At 37.3% G+C, this 12,034-nt stretch overlaps 1 protein-coding gene and 1 long non-coding RNA gene across 12 annotated transcripts in view; one reads left to right on the top strand and one right to left on the bottom strand.

The window, feature by feature from the left end:
- The window catches only part of NEIL3 (nei like DNA glycosylase 3), a 357,474-nt gene that overhangs the window by 33,286 nt on the left and 312,154 nt on the right, over nt 1-12,034 (bottom strand). Inside the window, exon 9 of one of the 10 annotated variants that reach the window (XM_074353679.1) lies at nt 10,273-10,442. The exons of 8 other annotated variants lie outside the window; for them this stretch is intronic. The gene's annotated coding sequence lies outside the window, so the exon portion shown is untranslated. Of the gene's footprint in view, nt 1-10,272; nt 11,105-12,034 lie in introns of those variants that run through there. One more of the 10 variants, XM_074353680.1, reaches the window with a different exon arrangement.
- LOC141575146 (uncharacterized) lies at nt 2,081-10,358 on the top strand. Of its 2 annotated transcripts, none has more exons than XR_012502500.1 (3): nt 2,081-2,099; nt 2,843-2,935; nt 10,219-10,358. It is a non-coding gene; the product is annotated as an uncharacterized LOC141575146 (long non-coding RNA). The 2 variants fall into 2 exon arrangements; XR_012502499.1 differs by lacking the exon at nt 2,081-2,099 and adding an exon at nt 2,139-2,276.

The raw sequence follows: 12,034 nt of genomic DNA, 5'->3' as shown, positions 1-12,034 counted from the left end.
TTCTAATTGAATGTATATCCTCTACGAAGCCTTCCAGGTACATTTTACAAGTGAAGGAATTATGGCACAGAGAGGTTAAGTAACATGCTCAAAGTCACAGAGTTGGGACTCACCCAAGCATGCCATGGTCTTAGCCAAATATTTTCAACCACATCAATTATATTACACAAGCCCTCAACCAAGTATTTTTAGCAACAACTTATGAAATGGCAGATTAAAGGAAAAGCACCTTTTAGTTAGCCTTATATGGAAACTAAAAACAATCTAAAAACCTTCCTTAAGCATATTAAGTTCTGACATATTTTGGATAATGAAACTTTGTTTTTACCCTTCTTGCAAGGTCTGTGGGCAGATTTTCAGCTGGAACGAGAGAAATGTAGCATGGGGGAAATTTCTTTAATTTCTGTGTTTTACATAAATTACCTGAATACATTTAACAAGTACAGAGATAACATCCATCCTCCCTGAACATCCTCTTAATTTGAGCTCTGAATAGAGGAAGCAGTCATTAGTGTACATTACGTGCAGGTGTTTTCGGTGGTATTCACTAAAGAGTCTCCAGTTTCTACCCATTAGGAGAAACTTTTAACATTAGACTACCAGAAGAATAATAAAATGCACAGCATCAGGAACCATTTTTGACACTTTTATTGTTTGAAGCATATACCAAAATGATGCAACTTTGCAAAGCAGTGGATTGTGCTCCTTTGTGAAGGCTGCAAGTGCCAGCTGAGTTTTCTGCTTGCAAAGTCAAAATCTGAATTGCAGAATCAACCATGGACTCCAGGTGGTCCATGAAACCACTCTGACACACCTAGCCTTTCCACAGTCTTATGAAATCTAAGATTGGGTGCTTTAATTTTCCCAAATTCTCCATGGAAGGGATTTTTCTCATTTATTTTTTAATTTAAGCATATTTAGCAAGCAAAAGTAGCTTCTGATCCTGAACTTAATTTGGGGAACAATAATAACTAAATAGTAATTAAACACTCCCAAAAGGGCCCAAATAATCTCTTTGGGAGGGGTGCTCTCCATGAGGGAGAGGAGAATTGGTCTCTAGTCTGAAATAGAAACGCAGGTTACTTTTGGTTAATACCTTGGAGCAACATTCTTCATCAGTCTCAGCCCCTGGAGAGTGTACTCAAGTTGAGGCATGAAATCCACCATCTACTCACTCATTCAAAGAACCATTATTGGGCAAATTATTTGTTGCAGGAGGAGTGCTGGGTCCGTGGATACAGGTATCAGTCAGAGATCTAAAGAGCTCACCAACTAGTGCAGTGAGGAGAGGGATTACACACCGGCACCCTGACAGAGGTACCCTCACAGTGCTACCTGCAGAGAAAGGGAGGAGACCTCGGGTCCCAGACATCTCAGCTAAATTTTGAGGAGTCATCAGCAGAAGTCATTGCATGAAGAATAGGAGAAAGGGGTTTTTAGGCAGATGGGGGGTGGGGGCTGATTCACAAAGCCAGGAGGTGCTAGAGAACTTCACACTTGGGGGAGTTACAAGACTATCTGGAGGACAAGAGGACCGGAAGTGAGGATGGGATGGGTCCAAGAGAAGGCAGCAAAGCCAGGTTATGGAAAATCTGAGATGGTATGCTAAGAACTATGAGTATAATGTTGAAAGGAATAGGGGAACGAATAAAGAATTCTATGCAGATTGACATGCTTAGATTCGCTTAATTAAGTGATCCCCAGAATATTGTGAAGCAGTGGGTCTCAACCAGTGACATTTGGTCACAACTAGGGGCAAGGGGTACTACTGAGATGTAAGGAGTCAGAGGCAGGGATGCTACTAAGTATCTTACAGTGTGCAGGACAAGCCACTACAACAAAAATTAATTATCCAGTTGAAAGCATTAATAGTGCCAAGGTTGAGAAATCCTGGCTGAATAATGCCCCCCACCAACACGTTCGTGATCTAATCCGTGGGATTTGTGAGTGTTTTTCTTTAAATGGCAAAAGGGACTTGACAGATGTGATTAAAAATCAAGGATTGTGAAATGAGGACGTGACTCAGGATTATCTGAGTGGACCCAGCGTAATCACAAAGGTCCTGATAAGGGAGAGGAGGAAGGTCAACGATGGAGAAGGTAATGTGAGGACAGACCCAGTCAGTGAAGGAGCTGGGATGATGCTACACTGATGCCTTTGAAGACGGAGAGGGAGTCAGGAGCTAAGGAATGAAGGCGACCTCCAGAAATTGGAGGTTGTAGGTCCCCACAGCCTTCAGAAGGAGCCAGCCCCACTGACACCTTGACTTCAGGCTAGTAAGACTGATTTTGGGCCTCTTGACCTCCAGAACGCTTGAAGAATAAATCTGTGTTGTTTTAAGCCGCTAAACATGTAATACTTTGTTATAGCAGCAATGGGAAATTAATATTTCTGTTTTGGAGAAAAGGACAGATGGGAAGGGAGTCTTGAGACAGAATAAACAGTAAGGAGGTGTCAGTATTGCCAGGCACTTACCTGAGCACTGGAGATACAACAGTCATCAAGGCAGGGAAAAAAAAATTCTGCTTTCTTGAAACTTACTTTTTTTTTTCGTACGTGTGAGTTCTTGTTACATTCCAGGAAACACTGCCTGGATAATGCTAACTTCCTTTTCCAATCCATCATACATAAGCTAACTTTTTCTATCCTGAGAGCTTTACTTTTGCTTTTTTCAAATTAACCAGTATTTTACAGTATAATTTGAACTCCCCGCTCCAGTTCATAAATTCTCTCTCAACAATTTTTCTATTAACTTTGTTTATAGTTTTATTATGATCGATGGATTATTATTCCCAACTACCCACAGTGCTATTATTAACCCTTCCTTGCCTCCTACCTCTAGGAAGGAACAGACTTCACCATACCACTGTCAGGACTGGCGATTGGACTACTTTGGGTCGACTGGATGCAGATTCTCTTATCTGACTAAAAACTTGTGAGTGAGAAATTAAAATGTCCATTGTTGGAAGCCACTGAGATTTTGGGATGGTGTGTTATGCAGGATACCCTAGGGAAATATGGCTAAAACATGTATGTTTATGTTTAAGCCTTTATGCCTGATGCCACATTGCTATATACACGTGTCCTTTATATATAAAGCTGTTTGGTCTCTCTGTTTTATTTCATTGGTCTATCTGTACAAATTCTATACTATTTTTAGTACTGTGGCACCATAATGCATCTTAATATCTCATGAGTTTCCACTTTTAGTCTTATTTCTCAAAATTATATTAACTTTGTATGAATGTGTAAACTTTCAAATTATATTTAGAATCAGTTTCATGTTCTTCTGCAAATTCTGCTGAGATATTGATCATATATAAACACTGAGTTTATAGATAAACTTGGGAAACCGTTAATAACTTTACAATGTTAACACACCTTCTTTATTAAGATCTCATTTGATTAGCTTTAGAAATCTTAAGTTTCTCTGTGAAGACCTTCTTTCTTCATCGGTCTAATTCCTAGGTATTTCATAGTTTGCATTGATATTTTGAGTGACAAATTATCTTCTCTTATATTTTTATTTGTTTTTTTCTATGTCAGGTCCTGGATTCCAAGGTAAAATGTGGACAGCCAATTGAGGAGGAGAAGAAAATATTAGCACTTCTATAAACACTTATTATTTATTTTATGTTAAGATTTTAATTTTTAGGCAAATAGTACCTAATGTATTAATACATTTGTTCTATATATAATAATAATAATGATAGCTAATTTTTATGAGGTACCAACTTTGTGCTAGGTACTATTCAGATGCTTTCTAAGTATTTAATCACTTAATCCTCACAAAATCCTAAGTGGTAATTTTTTCCCCATCATTTTAAAGGCAAGAAAGAGGAGGCAGAGAGTGGTTATGTAATCTGCCTAAGTTCACACAGGTGTGAGTGACAGAACCAAGATTTGAACCCAAAGCAATCTGGCTTTTAGTCTCTACATTATGTTGTTTGTAAAGTACCTACTTGCAGTTTATAAATAAATATGGGGGTCATACAAGGCTCATAAAATGTGCTGGCTTGCTTTTTAAAGATAAGGATTATATGTTTTTTAAAGTTTTATTTATCAACTTTTAGAGGAACCAGTATTTTGAGACTAGTGGTGCAGAAAAATGCTATTAATCTTTAAAGTTTATCTTGTGTCTGGCAATTTCACTTAACTCTTATCAGATACACTAATTTGTTCATTCTCTTGGTTTTCTACATAACCTTATCATTTATAAATAATGAAAGTTTTATCTCTTCCTTTCCAATTCTTATCATTACCAATTATTTTCCTTGTCTTATTGTGTTGGCTAGGGCCTTCAGTACTACACTGAATAGTTGTGATAAAAGATATCCTTGCTTTGTTGAGTTCAAAATTTCTTCAATAAATGCTATTTAGCTGAGTCTTGTAAATGAATACTTTTATCAAGTTAAAGACATCATATTTGCTCCCAGTTTTCTTAGTTCCTTTTGTTTTATCATTAAATAAGTGTAAAATTTATTAAATGCTTTTTCTCTATCTACTGAGATGATAATTTTTATTTTAGTCCACTGTTGTGATGAATTACATGGATAGAGTTTTGGTCAGTAAGCCATTGTACCATTCCTGAGATCATTCCTACAAATTCACTTAGTATTAGTCTTAATAGCTTATAAATTTATTTGGCTAATATTTTATTTAGTATTTTCTCATTTATGTTCAGAAGTAGGCTATTTCCCTTTTCTTCTGTATTGTCTTTATCTAATTTTAAGATATTAAGCTCATAAAATGACTCATGCAGTCTTTGCTTTTTCTGGAAAAGCTTTCACAAGATAAAATTATCTGCCTTTTAAAGTTTCACTTAAGCTCCAAAGGACCTTATTTCAACTAACTCCAAGGTATTTAGTTACCGAAGAAGAAAAGGAGGGCTCCCAGTGCCTGTAATCTGGCATTTTCTAGAGAAATTTTATTTAGTCAGTTAAATATTTTCTGCAATCACCGTAAGTGAGCGTTAACACTTCAGAGCAGAATTTTGAAATATGGAGTTTTGGCAATTTTAGAAAGGATTACAAATATTAGTGCTTCATATGGTGTTATCATTTGGTTGCCAACCATTTCTGAAGACAATTTCCCCCACAATTCCTGCCAGATTACTACTGAAAAGAATTAAAATAAATATGTCAACATAAAACAAGTTTTATTCGGCACATTGAAAGACAAAAAGGAATCAGGTCTCGGAAGGCAATTACTATAAACATTAGATTTCTGGTGGGGACCACATTTGTTCCCATGAGAAGTTACATCAAAGATATCCTTTTCAAGAATGGAGCATTGCCACTTGAGGCAAAAGGGCAACTGTGATCTGCCTTGATCAGGTCAGAATGTGGGGGAGGGGGTTAGTGAGGAGCCCGCCTTAGGAAACAGAAGCTCAGAACAGAAATCTTAATAGATTTCAGGTAGCAATGATCAAGTAGTGACTTGGTCATTTTAGACCAAGGACCAAGACTATAAAAGGTTTGAAATATTTTTACTTGCAGACTCAGTGATGTTATTATAAATGATTGCCAGAATTACATACTGAGCAACTGGAAAATTCTTAAGACATTAGCAGATTGGGTGCTGTTTTTAGGAACAGCAAGGCATTTTGAGAAGTGGAAGCAAACCAGAGGGGAGGTGACAGCAGACAAGAAGAGAAGAGACTGAGCCAAGTTCTTCTCACCACAAAGAAGAGCCCAGGAAAGGTCTTGAGCCTGAGAATGGACCTGGAGTTTAAAGCAGAAATGCTTGGATTCTGTCATGTCATTATGCCATGGTATCTACCTTGTGGACATTCCAAGTTTGGCTGGATTGTGTTGGGGTGTGATTTGAAGTTAGGTGACATTGAAATTGATAGCTGTGAAATGACAGCACCAGATGGACCTCGCTAGCATGAAGCAATCAAAGGTATGCACAGGTTAAGGAAAAATACTCCATCCTGAGCTTGACAGACCGTATAGAAAGAGGTTATATCATTGACTAAAGGTCAGATATAAATATAGTGAGCTTCTTTAAGACTCTTGGGCATGCTCCAGCCTCCTCGATGACATTCACACACCAGGAGATAACTTGTCAGCTGTTATGTGTGTCCGTCTCTATCTATGTAATGGAACAAACAAAAAGCTCAAGAGATGATTGTGTCCAATCTATTGTATTTGATGTCTCAGTGAGAACACAATGGTTATAATATAGTAAAAATAGAGTTACATTCCTAACAGAACAGAAGGGTCCATTTCCGCAGACAAATATAAGGTCACCTTTTGCCAAACTTTTAGCATATGTAATTTTAATCAGCTATCATAGTCAACAGAGAAACTCAGTCTTATAATATTTGTAGATATCTTGAAACCTGTTAAAAAATAAACAATATTTTGACATTGTTCATATTATGCAGACAGGGTTCAGAGTTTATCTGTTAAGTCTCAAGAAGGATTCTTTGGCATTTCTGATCTAATTATTATTGTTTTGGACCAGTTTGGACTAGTGATTAATTCACAATAGGGTCTATATTCCATTACTCATCTCTTGGACTTGAAAGGTTTATCAGACCCAAAGCTATTAGATGTTTAAAATTCTGCACTTTGTGCTTACTCGCTAAATATTGACTCCTACATTTTTGGGGGTTTTTTCTGTTCCACTATTTTCATTGGTGAAATGATAGGAAAATGCTAGGGTGTGTTTGTGTGTGTGTGCGTGCCTGCATGTGCACACACATATGTGTTTTACAGCCTTTCAGGGATTAAACACTCACCTTTACAAAGTGTTCTAATTTGGATTAGCAGAGCTGAGTAACACTGCATTCTATTCCTGTATTAACTCTCAGCCAGGGTATCCGAGGTCATATCCTAAATGCCAACTGGAATTGCTGTCTATTTTAGATGTGGACTGGAAGTTTGTATCAGTAGATATGCATGTGACAGCCTGATTGTAAATGGCTTGATTAATCCCTCAGCACATGCATGTTAGAACTTGCTTCTGAGGTTCAGTGCTCTGTGAAAAGGATTCACACTGAACGTTAGGAATTCAAAACTCCCCAAAAGAAAAGGGTTAAGCATGATGTTAACTCAGATCGAAAAGGCCAAGGCAGTTACAGAAACACACTTGCAGAGATTCCAGATAAGAAAATAATTTTGTACAAATTTCACCATGTACTGTCTTTCAAACTGTGTGGGAAGTCGAACTGTTTTACAGAAGGGCAGTCAACAATCTTTCTTGGTATAGCCTGGGCTTAATGCTTCATTTTAGAAAAAGGAGGGATATTTCAAAGAGAGAAAACCACTGCCTGGAGGACTTCCAATTACCAAAATGATGCCAAATGGATGAAAGTCTGCACTGAGTTCTTTGCATGATAACATAAAAAGTTTTGAAGTCTATTTTTTATAGAAGTTATTCTAGAGGAGTAGAAAATGTGGAAGTGTTAACTCCCAGGCAGAAGTTTGCATTTGGCTTGTGACACAGTCATGAGTTTCTTACGACTTGCGCTTTGGGGATTAGTTAGGGATTACATTCAACTGCATAAAACAGAAGCACAATTATGGCAGCTTAACCAAATAAGGGCTTCTTTGTCTTATATATTAAATCTGGACATAGGTGGTGTGGTTGGTGTAGTGGCCTCGTAAGAGCATCAACATCCTGGATTTATTCTGTCTTTTCGTTCCTTCATCCTCATGGTTACTTCATGGCTGCAAGATAGTAATCCTTACCTCTAGAGTCCCTTCTGTGTTCCAAGCAGGAAGAATAGGGAAGCCTGACACCCATGTCAGGAGAGTAACACTACACAGGAACTCCTGGTAGGTTTCAGCTCATCTCATTGACAAAATCATGTCATGTGGTTAGCCTTTGCTTTAACAGAGTCTGAGTTTCTCAGGTAGGGCGTTTTGTTTGTTTTGTTTTTGTCTGTGTTTTGGCTGCATTGCCAATAAAAAAGGAAAACGAGGGTTCTCTTAGCAGAAATGAAGTAGAGAGTGGATATTGGGTAGGCAAGCACCATGTTCTGCCACATGTTCCTTCAAAATATTTACCAGTATCCATTCTGTTCTGCCACTGCCCTGATATTCTGATTGCTCTTTGGCACACCATGACCTCTGTCCTTATTTTGCTTGATTAGAAGTAGATTTTGTTCAACATGACTTTGGTACATAGAGTTGAGGTTCTCAGGGAATAATGACATTCCCTGAGAGCTTGTTGTTCAAGAGTTCATTCCTCCACAGGGCTCCCCAACAACCACCCCCTCCCCAATTACTCACACGTGCAGAAATGCTAGGGAAGTATATTAGATTGTCAACCTGGATACGAAATCAAAAGCAAGTCTATTAACTCTAGTTACCATATGATCCAGCAACCCCATTCCTGGGCATATATCTGGAGGAAACTCTAACTCAAAAAGATACATGCAGTCCAGTGTTCATAGCAGCACTATTTACAATGACCAAGACATGGAAGCAAACTAAATGTCTATTAACAGTTAAATGGATAAAGATGTGGGATATATATACAATGGACTATTACTCAGCCACAAAAAAGAAGGAAATAATGCCATTTGCAGCAACATAGATGGACCTAGAGATTATCATATTAAGTGAAGTAAGTCAGACAGAGAAAGACAAATACCATATGATATCTTTCATACGTGGAATCTTAAAAAATGATACAAATAAACTTATTTACAAACCAGAAGTAGACTCAGACACAGAAAACAAACTATCGTTACCAAAGGGGAAAGAGGTGAGGAGGAAGGATAAATTAGGAGTTTGGGATTAACAGATATACACTACTATATATAAAATAGATAAACAACAAGGTCCTACTGTAGAGCACAGGAAACTATATTCAATATCTTGTAATAACTTATAATGGAAAAGAATCTGAAAAAGAATATGTATATGTATACGTGTAACTGAATCACTTTGCTGTATATCTGAAACTAACACATTATAAGTCAACTATACTTCAATTTAAAAAGTGAGTCTGACATCATTCTTCATATGTTGGCCCTGAGAGTTGAAACCTAAAGGCTAAACCATGTTGATACCAACAAAACAAAACAAAACAAAACAAAAACCCCAAAGCAAACAGTGGTCGAACTAACAGGGTAAGTAGACAAATCCAATGGTGATTTTAACATCCCTTATCAAGTGTATATAGTACAATCTCCAAGATAAACTATATGCTAGGAAAGAAACATACTCAATAAACTTAAAAGGCTTGACTTTTAAAGCATGTTAACTGATAATAACAGACTTAAATTAGAAATCAATAATATATCTAGATAAGCCTAGACATTTGGAAATTAAAGAACTCCCTTCTAAATATCAGAGAGGTCAAGGGAAGAACAATCACAAAGAAAATAAAAACTGTGTTTGAGTAAAATTGTAATAAAAATACGGCCTGTGAAAATTTGTGGGATGTTGCTAAAGCAGTGCTTAAAGGATAATTCTTAAATTAGGAAAGAAAAAAGATATAAGATCACTCTAAATTTCTACCTTAAGAATTTAGAAAAAGAAATACATGTATGTGATTGTATAGCTGAATTGCTTTGCTGTACACCTGAAACTAACATTGTAAATTGACTACACTTCAATAAAAAATAAGAATTATAAAAGAGAATTTAGAGAAAGACAAGCAATTTAAGCCCAAATATATAAAAGGAAAAAAAATACTAAATATAAGAATGGAGATCAAGAAGTATAAAGCAAACAATGGAGGAAATCCACAAAACTGAAACCAAGTTCTCTGAAAAGATTAATAAAATGTTTCTTTTGATAAGGACAAAGAACTTAAAAAGAAAACCAAAACTAACTATTTTCAGGAATAAATGAAAGTTTGGCTTTTTTTTCATATATTCTAGATACTAAAGGAATAATAAGGGAATATTATGAACAACTTTGTGCCAACATATAAGACAATTTACATGAAGCAAACAAATTCCTTGAAAAACAACTTGCCAAAACTGACAAAGTAGAAAATCTGAGTTGTCCCATAATAATGGATTGAATTTATCATCAGAACCTCCCCACAAGTAAAAACTTGAGTCTCAAATGGCTTTATGGGTGATTCTCTCAAAGTTTAAAAAAAATAATGTAAATCCCACAGGTGACTGCACATAACATTGAAAAGGCATTAACAATTCCCAACTTTTACTATGAGGCTTATTATATCCAGCCTGGCATTTGATTTTATCTGACTTACAGGCTAATAAATTAACCTCTTACTGTTTCATAGATTCTGGCAGAAGACGCGAGACCCCTGGATCGGAGACAAATGACTATTACTCACCGACCACAGGCACCATGAGCATCATCATGTTGGTGGCTGTCCCCCAGGTTCTCCAGCCCCACAGAGTGACACAAAGTGACACAAAGGGCTGACACTTGCATGGAATGATCACAAGAGAGGGTTCCTCAGCCTGGAGACTCCACTGACACACCTGCCTTCTGACCCAGAGCCTGAGTGAAGATCAAGGAAAAGGGTTTGGGTTTCAGCTCAGCCACTGACATGTTCCCAGCGCAGGACAAATCACCTGTGTTTTAGGATCTCAGCTTCATTATCCATAAACTCAGAGGACATGAACAAGGTGATCTCCCAAGTCCCTTCCAGCTTTATCACTTTAAGTGTCTATGAATTAAAAAAGATTTGAAAAACAGAGCTTTAAATTATTTCATGTAATGGAATTAACAGCATGAAGTTAAAGACCTGGGGAACTCCTCTGGTCAACTTTTGACCTGAAAATATCCATCTCCCTCACCCTACGATTCTGTGCTTTGGAACTTCCTGACAATTACATTTATGGTTTCAGATGCGTACTGCTCGTCAGATGCTATTCTTTTCATATCCGTTTAAAAATATCTCTTGATGGTGAGAACAAATCAAATAAAAATACCTAGGTGTTTAAATGTGTATGCAAGTACCTGTCAAACATCCAGATATATGAATACATAACTATATGTATACTATGTACATGGGTATATATGTACATATAAAATACAAATATGTATGTGCATGTGTACACATTGGCTAATACAAGCAGACCTCAGAGATATCACGGGTTTGGTTCCAAACCACCATAATAAAATGAATATTGCAATAAAGCGAGTCACACAAAGTTTTTGGTTTCCCAGTGCACGTAACAGTTATGTACTTAAAAATAACTCCACCAATAACACATGCTCTACATAACATCATGTTTGCTTAGAGCTATAGAAAACCTGAAAAACAGTGACTTAAACACAAAAAGGGCCGATTTTTCTCAAAACCTGAAAAACAATGACTTAACCACAGAAAGGGCTTATTTTTCTCATGCACAGGACACTGTGGAGATGGTAAGTCCAGGGCTGCTGCAGCTAAAACTCTTCAAGATCATCAACGGTTCAAACTCCTGTTCCCTATTCCCCCTTCATCAGCCTGTGGCCTCTGTACTCATGTTTGCAAAATAGCTGCTGCCCCTCCAGGCATCACATTCTGATCCCAGGCAGGAAGAAAGGGAAAGGTCCAGAAGCCTTTCCCATAAAGTTTTGCCTTGTCTTGAGAAGGGCTACTTCCCCCAGATATGTCTGCCTATATCCTATATCTGGCTGGAACCGGGTAACATAGCTTTCCCTTGCTGCAAAGTTATTTGGGGAAGTGAAGATATTTATGTATTAAGCTGGGATCATTGGTGATCCTTGAATATCCAATAAAACTGGAGTTCTGTTAGCAAGGGGGGAAGGAGAGAACAGATCGTGGCAAGTGACAAGCAGTTTCTGCCATTTGCCTCCTGTAGAAAAAGTAGAAAAACCAGAGTTGCGTTTCTCAGTTCTTTTGGTTCCATTTATTTAGTTTTTCTCCCTCTGTCTCCTGATCAATACCTCACTGAAAATAGAGACCTTCTTGGCCTTACCTCAAGATAGTTAAAGCAACTTTGAAGCTATATCCTTAATAGCTTTCTGAATCAAAGAACTTGCAGAATACACCCCCCACCCCACACCAGGAGAATTTAGTATCCCTAAGATAGAATCTTGAAGGAGAAAAAAATGTAAATAAGGTTTCAGGGCAGAAATTG

The sequence above is a fragment of the Camelus bactrianus genome, chromosome 26 (genome assembly GCF_048773025.1).
Source record: "Camelus bactrianus isolate YW-2024 breed Bactrian camel chromosome 26, ASM4877302v1, whole genome shotgun sequence".
Taxonomy (NCBI): domain Eukaryota; kingdom Metazoa; phylum Chordata; class Mammalia; order Artiodactyla; family Camelidae; genus Camelus; species Camelus bactrianus.
This window is presented reverse-complemented; position numbering and strand designations above follow the sequence as displayed.